The 9,183-nt window shown below is 34.0% G+C and overlaps 1 pseudogene; it reads left to right on the top strand.

Moving 5' to 3' along the window:
- The first annotated feature begins 2,567 nt into the window (after positions 1-2,567).
- On the top strand, positions 2,568-3,420 carry LOC122000589 (annotated as a pseudogene).
- The last annotated feature ends 5,763 nt before the right edge of the window (positions 3,421-9,183 follow it).

Genomic DNA, 9,183 nt, shown 5'->3' with positions numbered 1-9,183 from the left:
GTTCATTTACATCCCTAGTCATTCCCATGGATTCTAATTTACCTTCCAACCTACTCTTCTTTTGATGTATTACCAAATCACTCAATGTTCCATCTTCTTACAAGTTTAAGGGAATATTTAAGGGCAAAAGTCATAAAGACACCCCAAATTAAGAAAATATAAGATAACCCCTATAATTTTATCCTAAAAATACTCCTATATCCAGCCTTATTGTACAACCTACCCAGTAACTGCTACAATATATTTAAAGTGGGTTTAGAATTTACACCGTGTAGAAGCTACCGAGTAGTTACAACAATATATTTAGGATGAGTTTAGGCTTTAAGATTGTAGCAGCTACATAATAACTTTAACAGCTATTTTAAAATAATTTTGATGAAATTTAAATAATTTTGATCAAGTTGATAAATAATATTTTGATATAATAATATTATCCTAAATCTTAAATCATAATTTCTAATCTTACACTAAATAAATTGTAGTAGCTACTCAATAGTTTTACCTATGTAATAGCAGCTACTCAGTAACTTTTACATATGGTAATAGTTACTCATTAATTTTTACATATCATAGTAGCATTAGTTATTTTCTACCAGATATAAATTTTAAATCCACCGTCATCCATATGAAATTAGCATATAACTCGGTCTTTTCTCTCATCTAGTGAATCTCTAATTAAAGTCTTCCATTACCTGTCACTACTCCTTTATGAACATAGCAATAGTTAGGTGGTCCATTTGGTGGACTACAACCCCCACTTAACATTGAAGACAATGACAGCACAAGGCTCGATCACACATCTGGAGGGTTTACCACCACTTTCGAGCTTGACAGTTTTCCTTACAGAAACTCAGATCTTCTATTATCTGTTGAATTTGGGGAGATTTGTTCTCACACTGCTTCTCGATTCGCTTCCATTGTTCCATTGCCTCCCTCTAATGTGTTTCTACTTGGAATATGATTCTGGCGTTGTTTCATAACCTTTGAGGCATAGCCACATCCCATTCCTTTCCCCTGCAACGCAGTGTTCTTCGCCTGAATAGTCCGAGTGTTATTTTCTCCTAGACCCATTAATAAGACTAACGGGTCTGATTTTAGATGTACCCATTAATCTTCCTAGCATTTTGCTTCTGTGATCAGTTCTGCTCGCCATTATTTCCTTCCCCGATCTTCCATTCAAAGTGCCATCTGCGTGCTCATCTTGCCCTTGTATGGAATTAACATTGTCAAGATGCTTTAAGCCTTGCACCATTCTCTCTACCTCCCATCATTCCATTGCCATCATCCTTCTACCCATGAAAATGAAATCTCTACTCTATTTCTAGGCGATTTGAATCAAAGTCCACTTCACTCTCTACGACTGGTAACATCACCGAGTGTTGTCTTGTTGAGATTATACCTTCCTCCATTGGTGCACGATCAATGCTAGGTTCCCCCTATCAATTCATACATTCCATACTTGTTCTTAGTTTCCTTTTTAGTAGGTCTTCTCTCCAGCTCCATCCCTTTAGACTTCGGTTGCTTCTCTATACAGCTGCTACTATTGTGCCTATATTTCCCACACGATGAGCAAACGTTGTCTAAGCTGTCGTATTCTAATTTTTAGAACTTCTTTCTCTACATAAAGTCTGTAGTGAGAATCACCTTTTGATCTAACTTCCATGCATAAGCGCGCTGCCTCTTGAGAGCTCGATGGCTATTGATCCATTCTCACTGTTTTTCTAAAAATTTCCCAACTAGCCATAAGCCTTTGTTTTTATGGTACTCAATCAACGGTTCTAGAATTCACACCCAAACAGCTCTTCTCTGAATGTTGTTTATCCGACTCCTTTCTGATAGAAATTTAATGGTCGCATAGTCGAAGGACCACTGTTACAAATATTGTCACGGTTGGTGTTGTTCTAGTTTTGCTATGAAGAACTCATGACCAAAATACAATAGGCTAAGCTCTCCAGTTAATTTCCATAAAGATTGCAAGCACCCCTTCATATGGTTGAAGTTAATCTTACACTCCAACACCCCTTGATACATGATAAGCGAGAATGCCGACCGGGCTCGTATCTTTTTAACCCTTTCCTCCTGCAATCGAACCACCAGGATTCCAAATGTAATCTCCTCCACATTAGCTAGTATTTTCTTGATCTGCTTAACCCTGTAGGACATCTTCAAGTCTCCATCTTCCTCGAAGATTGAAATTTCTATTTAGTAGGTTGACCTCTTTCAAGAAACTCCATTGACAACAAGAATAACATCAATTAGCGACCCAAAATTCGATCGCTAATTAATGTCTAAATATATTTAGCGATTGATTAACAACTGAAATGGTAGGTCGTAAAAATTTTAGTATTAGTATTTGGCGATAAAAATTTAATTTCGTAGCTAATAGTGATCAAATATTAATTTGGTCACTAATTTAGAGACGAAATTTAAATTCCATCACTAATTTAGCGACGGAATTTAAATTTCATCGCTAATTCAATCACTATGGACAGTTATTTAACATTCGTTGTTTTAACACCTTGTGCTATCCAGTTTAATCTAATCTTGAACTAGACACAAAATATATTTACATCAAATTATATATAGATCTAATCTCATTCTATATGAAAAATATGCAGCAAGCAGATGTTTGGTCTGTGGAGTCACTCTCTACATCATGCTTGTGGGTGCCTACTCATTTGAGGACCAAAATGACCCCAAGAACATCAAGAAGATCATCAAGGTAATATTTCAGACTTAATATTTAATCTAAACTTTTTTTCCTTTAAGCTATACTTTCAAAAAACCATGATTAATATTTGAATTGCAGAAAATAATGTCCGTTCAATACAAGATACCAGACTATGTTCACATATCTCAGGAGTGCCGACAATTCATATCCCGTATCTTTGTTGCTAATCCGACAAAGGTAACTTTTCTTTTTTATGTTTCTATATCATTTGTGTACATAAATAGTATCAAAAAAATATATTATTTGCAACCCAAACAAAAAATCCACTTAGAACAAATTTACGATCATGGAATGATTCCTGATTTTTCTGGTTGATTGAGTACATGAGTTTAACATCTAAAACATCTCATGATGGAATGTTTTGTAGAGGATTACGATAAGGGAGATTAAAAGTGAACCTTGGTTCTTGAGAAACTTGCCTAAAGCTTACAGAAACATCACAAGGTTTGTACTATAGGAGGGATAACAATGCTCCCAATTTCTCCAGCCAGAGCATAGATGAGATCATGGAGATCCTAATAGAAGCTAGGACACTCCTAAAGTCAACATGATCTTTGTCGGTCTACGGGTGGCCTCAGGATGAATCAAAAGATGAATATGATGAAAGTGATGAAGAGAATTAGGAGGATAAAGAAAAAGATGAGTATGAAAAGACAGTGAAGGTAGTTCATGCTAGTGGCAAATTCTAGATGAGGATGATGTCAGCAGTAAATGTAAACAAGTTAGAAATTGTTATTCATTTTGCTGGTTAGTTCCTCTACATGTATATTATGGATGAAAGTTTGCAGTAGAATAAATTGAATATTTTATTGACAATACATTCTATGTAGACAAGGAGGATAAATATTGCATAATGATATAGCTTATAAAACTTGCCATGAATATAATTTGAAAGAAATAAATATTGACAGTGAAAGCAAATATTAAGTTTTTTTAAAATAAGTTATTGATTTGAAAGATTAATTTTTATTGTCCTTCTTTCCTCTCCCTTTTCACTCCCTAAAGTTAAGGTTGAGTAATCCGTTTAAAATCAAATTGACCGAATCGATTAAATTGATATCAAATAAATTGAAATTTTTGTGAACTCACTGAATCGATCAATCATTTTGATTAAAATTACCGAACCGATTAAACTGAAATCAAATAAATTAAAATTTTTGTGGATTAACTGAGCCGACCAATCATTTTGATTAAAATTAAACAAATAGAATAGATAAAACATTGATTAATTCAATCAAAAATCGAATTAATCGAACTGTGGTGTTGATTTTGAAAAATCAACATCATTGTGATGCTTGTTTTCAAAAACTAGCACTATAATGATATTGATTTTTTGAAATGTTGCACAAGATAGTGGTGTAGCTTCAATTCAATCGGGTTCGGTTGATAATATTGATTTATTTGATTTAATCGAATTAGAAGTTATAAAATCGAGATCAAATCAAATTATCTGAAATAATTAATATCTTTTTAAAAAATAAATTTCCAAATCAAATAGTTATTTTCATCCTGCTTGACAAAAGGAATTGATCATCAAATCATATTGGAAGAGGATTGAGATTAGATTGAACGACACGAATTGACAAAGGAGTAGACGCTAGAGTTTGATGGATCATTTCAGTGTGGTTCATGATGTCAGAGAAAAAATCATTTTTACTGATGATGGTAATTTTGATACGATGAAGAGCTTTATGTAAAAAGAGATGAATGAATAAAAGAGACGAAGGAAATATTCTTCTGTATTAGGCTTCTCTGTACACAACATATAATATATATACCGAAGGTACAATAAACTACCTAATACACGTGGCAACTAAATAGATAAAATGAGAAGATAATAAAAAGTAACCATTAGTTATTATACAATTTGCTATTACTCTTTACTTTGCCTATGATTTTTATGTTGCTTTCATCTTTGATATTTGTTGATTTCACAGCTTGTGCTATCAAGTTAGATCTAATCTTGAACTAGACACAAAACATGTTTACATCAAATTATGCATAGATCTAATCTCGTTCTATATAAAAAATGTGCAGCAAGCAAATGTTTGGTTCTATGGAGTCACTCTCTACGTATGCTTGTGGGCGCTTACCCATTTGAGGACCAAAATGACCCCAAGAACATCCAGAAGACCATAGGGTAATGTTTCAAACTTAACATTTAATCTAAACTTTTTCCCTTCAAGACCATAGGACCAAAATGACCCTTCAAGATATACTTTAAAAAAAAAAAAAATTAATATTTGGATGTAAAAAATAATGTAGGTTCAGTACAAGATACTAGACTATATCCACATATCTCCAGGTTGCCAACAATTCATATATACTGTATCTTTGTTGCTAATCAAATGAAGTAACTTTTTTTTTTTTTATGTTTATATATCATTTGGGTATATAAAATAGTATTAAAGAAAATATTATTTGCAGCCCAACCAAAAAAATCCATTTCGAATGAATTTACGATCATGGAATGGTTCTTGATTTTTCTGGTTGACTGACTACGCAAGTTTTGTAGAGGATTATGATAAAGGAGATTAGAAGAGACCCTTGGTTCCTCATAAACTTGCCTAGAGAGCTTATAAAAACAACACAAACTTTGTACTAAAGGAGGGATAACAATGCACCCACTTTCTCCACCCAGGACGTAGATGAGATCATGGAGATCCTAGCAGAAGCTAGGACACTCCCGAAGCCAACATGATCTTTGTTGGTCTATGGGTGGCCTCAAGATGAATCAGAAGATGAATATGATGAAAATGAGGAAGAGAATGAGGAGGATAAAAAAGAAGATGAGTATGAGAAGACAGTGAAGTAGTCCATGCTAGTGTCAAATTCTAGATGAGGATGATGTTAAACATAATCTAGTTAGAATTTGTTATTGATTTTGCTCGTTAGTTCCTCTACTGCCTACTGGTAAATTATGGACAAAAGTTTATAGTAGAATAAATTAAATTTTTTTATTAACAATAAATTCTATGTAGATAAGCAAGACAAATATTGTATGATACTATAGTTTATAGAACTTGACATGAATATAATTTAAAGGACAAAAATATTGACCCAGAGGACAAACATTAAGAATTTTTAAATAAGTTACTGACTTGAAATGATAGTTTTTACCATAGATATAAACTCTTCTAACTAAATAAGATTTTATTATCCTTCATGCATGTCACTCACCTAGAGTTAAGTCTAAGCAATCAGTTTAAAATCGGATTAATCAAATCGATTAATCAAAATTAAATAAATTAAAGTTTTTTTTAACTAATCAAACCGATCAATCATTCCAATAAAAATAGAATAAATTGAACCGATAAAATATCGATTATTTTGATTGAAAATAGAATTGTAGTATTTGTTTTCAAAAATTAACAATATTGTTGATATTGATTTTCAAAAGCTACAATGGTTCTCATTTTTAAAATCCAATACTATTATGATGTAGCTCCGATTTCATCAGTTCGATTGATAATATCAATTTATTCAATTTAACTGAATTAGAAATTTAAAATTAAAATTTAATTGAATTATCTTAAATAACCAATATAGTTTTTAAAAAATTAAAATATTAAAATAACCCAGTCAAACTTTTAAATTAATATTTAAGAATAAATAAATATCTATTAAGAATTTGATTATCCTTTATTTTCTTTATAGTTTTAGTTTTAGAACGACTAATATATAACTCATTCATTAGTCTTCCTTTATTTTCTAATCTACTAAATTGAAGAACTGTTTCAGTTTCAGAGAGATTATAGGTTCTTTAGTTGTGATGAAAATATGAAAAATCCACCTTGAGCATCATAGATGAAGAAAGCTAAACTATTTAGGTCTAATGCCTATGTCATGAGTCCAAATATATTATAGTATAAGGCGATTATATTCCCTTTATATTTTTTTCCCAGTCCGTCATCAAATTATACTAAGAAATTATAATAAAGAAAAATCACGGGATAAACTGAACCTCCATACAGAGAGACAATTACACATTAATCAAACACTTTGCATTTTCGTCCCATGTGCTTCGGATCTGCTCCAGATCCAACCAATTAGAGCTCGACATGTGTCCGCGTGGTTAAGATCATGGCTAATACAAATTAAATTCACCAGTGAGGCTCCACCACGTGGCACCTTTAAACTCGCCGGGAATTTTGAGCGGGTCAAGAAAAACTTTTTAACAGCAGTTCAGAGTTGTCCACTAACTATCTAAGCCCACTTGGTGCTGAACCCGACTCCAAATAAACATCAACACTTCAATGTGAGTAAAAATTTTAGAGAAAAATTTAGCTCCGATGAAAAAGTGAAAATAAATAATATAATATGAGTGAGTTTGAGATGTTCTCTCCCTATATGTTTATTGTGGGTCTCTCCCTAAACCGTTGCAAATAAACTTGCAAGGTGGGATGATTAAAATTCTTTGCAAATTAAATAACATGATCGAATCAAACATTACGAAATGGAAGATATAGAAGCCTATAAATTTAGCACAATACAAAATTTAGCTTTCATGGTAGCCGTACAAGTGTACAAACTCCCATGTATTAACCTGAGTTATATCCTGAGGATTCATCATAGCTACACAAGTTTTTGTTGGATAATTTATTACCAGACATATTAGAAAATTAACTGAATTAAAATTACATAAAATTAATTCTAATTTATCTGTCGAGATGATCTGAGTTGATAATCTCAGACTGCCAGCGGGGGCTGATTTCTGTTAATTGCCGTATAGACCGAGCACCGAGTTCGAGCAGCAAAGTCTGAGCGGGTGAAGCGGCCGACGGGTGAAGTGCCCTATAGGGGGAAGGGATAGAGGCCTGCGATGGTCGCAGTTTCCTTGAAACAGATTCACCCCACCTCCGGCTATGCTTCGAGGTTTCCTCGGATCGTCTGTTTCCCAGGATATAACAACAAAATCACGAACGCAGCCAATCACTAATTATTCGTGGCGAACTAAGAATGCACTTGAGTGCTATCACGAGTCGTTTAGCCAAGTGGATGTACGACTGAGAGAAAAGAATAAGGGAACGAAGGTGGAGGAATTTTTTTTGCTTTCACTTTCGCTTCTCTTCCGCGTCTCTCTTTGCTCAAGTTCCGACCTCTTTATACAGGAGCTCTCACATTGCCTGCAATAAATGACCAAATTATGATCATTTAATGCTAAATTTAATGTCATCATTAATGAGTTTAATGTCTTCATTAATGTCGAGACGTTACAGAATCATTATTAATGAGTTTAATGTCGTCATTAATATTGAGACGTTACGAAATCACCATTAATGAGTTTAATGTCTCCATTAATGTTGAGACGTTATGGAATCACCATTAATTTTATATTAATGCTTCCGTTACACTCTTGAGTAGGTAGCAAAAGGATATTCGGGTGGCAAAACGTTGGTTCATTTTTATCTTGTCTTGACTGGTCCAACATTCGGCATGTGCAGGTCATGCTCGCACGTGAGTCAACCTTGGTTCAATACAATCCAAGCCCTGGATTTGCACACACCCCCTGAACACCCACGCGTGAAAGAGCCTCTCCCCATGCATTTGTTCAAATCATCAATGCATATGAATCAATATAAACCAACCAACATGTCATGAAACTCCCAATGTAGGACTAAAGTCTCATTCACAATGGAGTTTCTTTCCTCTTCCACCTCTTCTCCATTCACATCACTTATATCTAACAATCCCCTACATGAATAGAGATAGGGTATGTGATAATATTCAGCAGTTGAGTCTAGTATAGGATAGGTAGATTTTACCCTTTGAACCTTCCCTTATGAAGATTTGTTTGCTTATAGTTGATAGTAGACGCGATGTCCTTAAACCATTCTGCCGTTTGTGAAAAGCATTATCATATCTCACCCAAGACTCTTCCTAATACAACTCAGTTCTCATTAGTGTATTCATTCTTGGCCATGAATACGTCTGGTTCTGTGAGAAGCTCTAAGAATTGTGCCTCCAATTCTCTTCGAAGCGATCTCACTTCTTTCTCATATAGGTGATCCCTTGAGAGTAGCTATTTACCCTGGTCCAGTCACTATTTTATTGGGTTACCTCCCACAATGTGTTTAGTTAGTGCAAATTAGTTGTCCCTTTAAACCTAATTCTTGGGATCTCTAGTCAGCATAAGTTGGGTATCCTATGCACCGATCGTTGACAACGGTATCAAGCTCATTCCTCATGATGAACTTACAACTAACTCTCTATTTAACCGTTTGGTTAGCGGATCTGTTAGGCTATCCTTTAACTTCACATACTCAACCGTAATAACTCCCGTTGAGAGTAGTTATCTAATAATATTATGTCTATGACGTATATGTCTAGACTTACCATTATACAAATGACTTTATGCCCGACCAATTACTGATTGACTATCGTAATGTATGTAAATAGCCGACACAGGTTGTTGGTGCGGTAAGCATCCGACGGGCGAACCTGTGTTTTGA

This window comes from Zingiber officinale, chromosome 7A (assembly GCF_018446385.1).
Source record: "Zingiber officinale cultivar Zhangliang chromosome 7A, Zo_v1.1, whole genome shotgun sequence".
Classification (NCBI taxonomy): domain Eukaryota; kingdom Viridiplantae; phylum Streptophyta; class Magnoliopsida; order Zingiberales; family Zingiberaceae; genus Zingiber; species Zingiber officinale.
The sequence above is the reverse complement of the archived record's forward strand: the minus strand, read 5'-3'. Positions and strand labels throughout refer to the sequence as shown.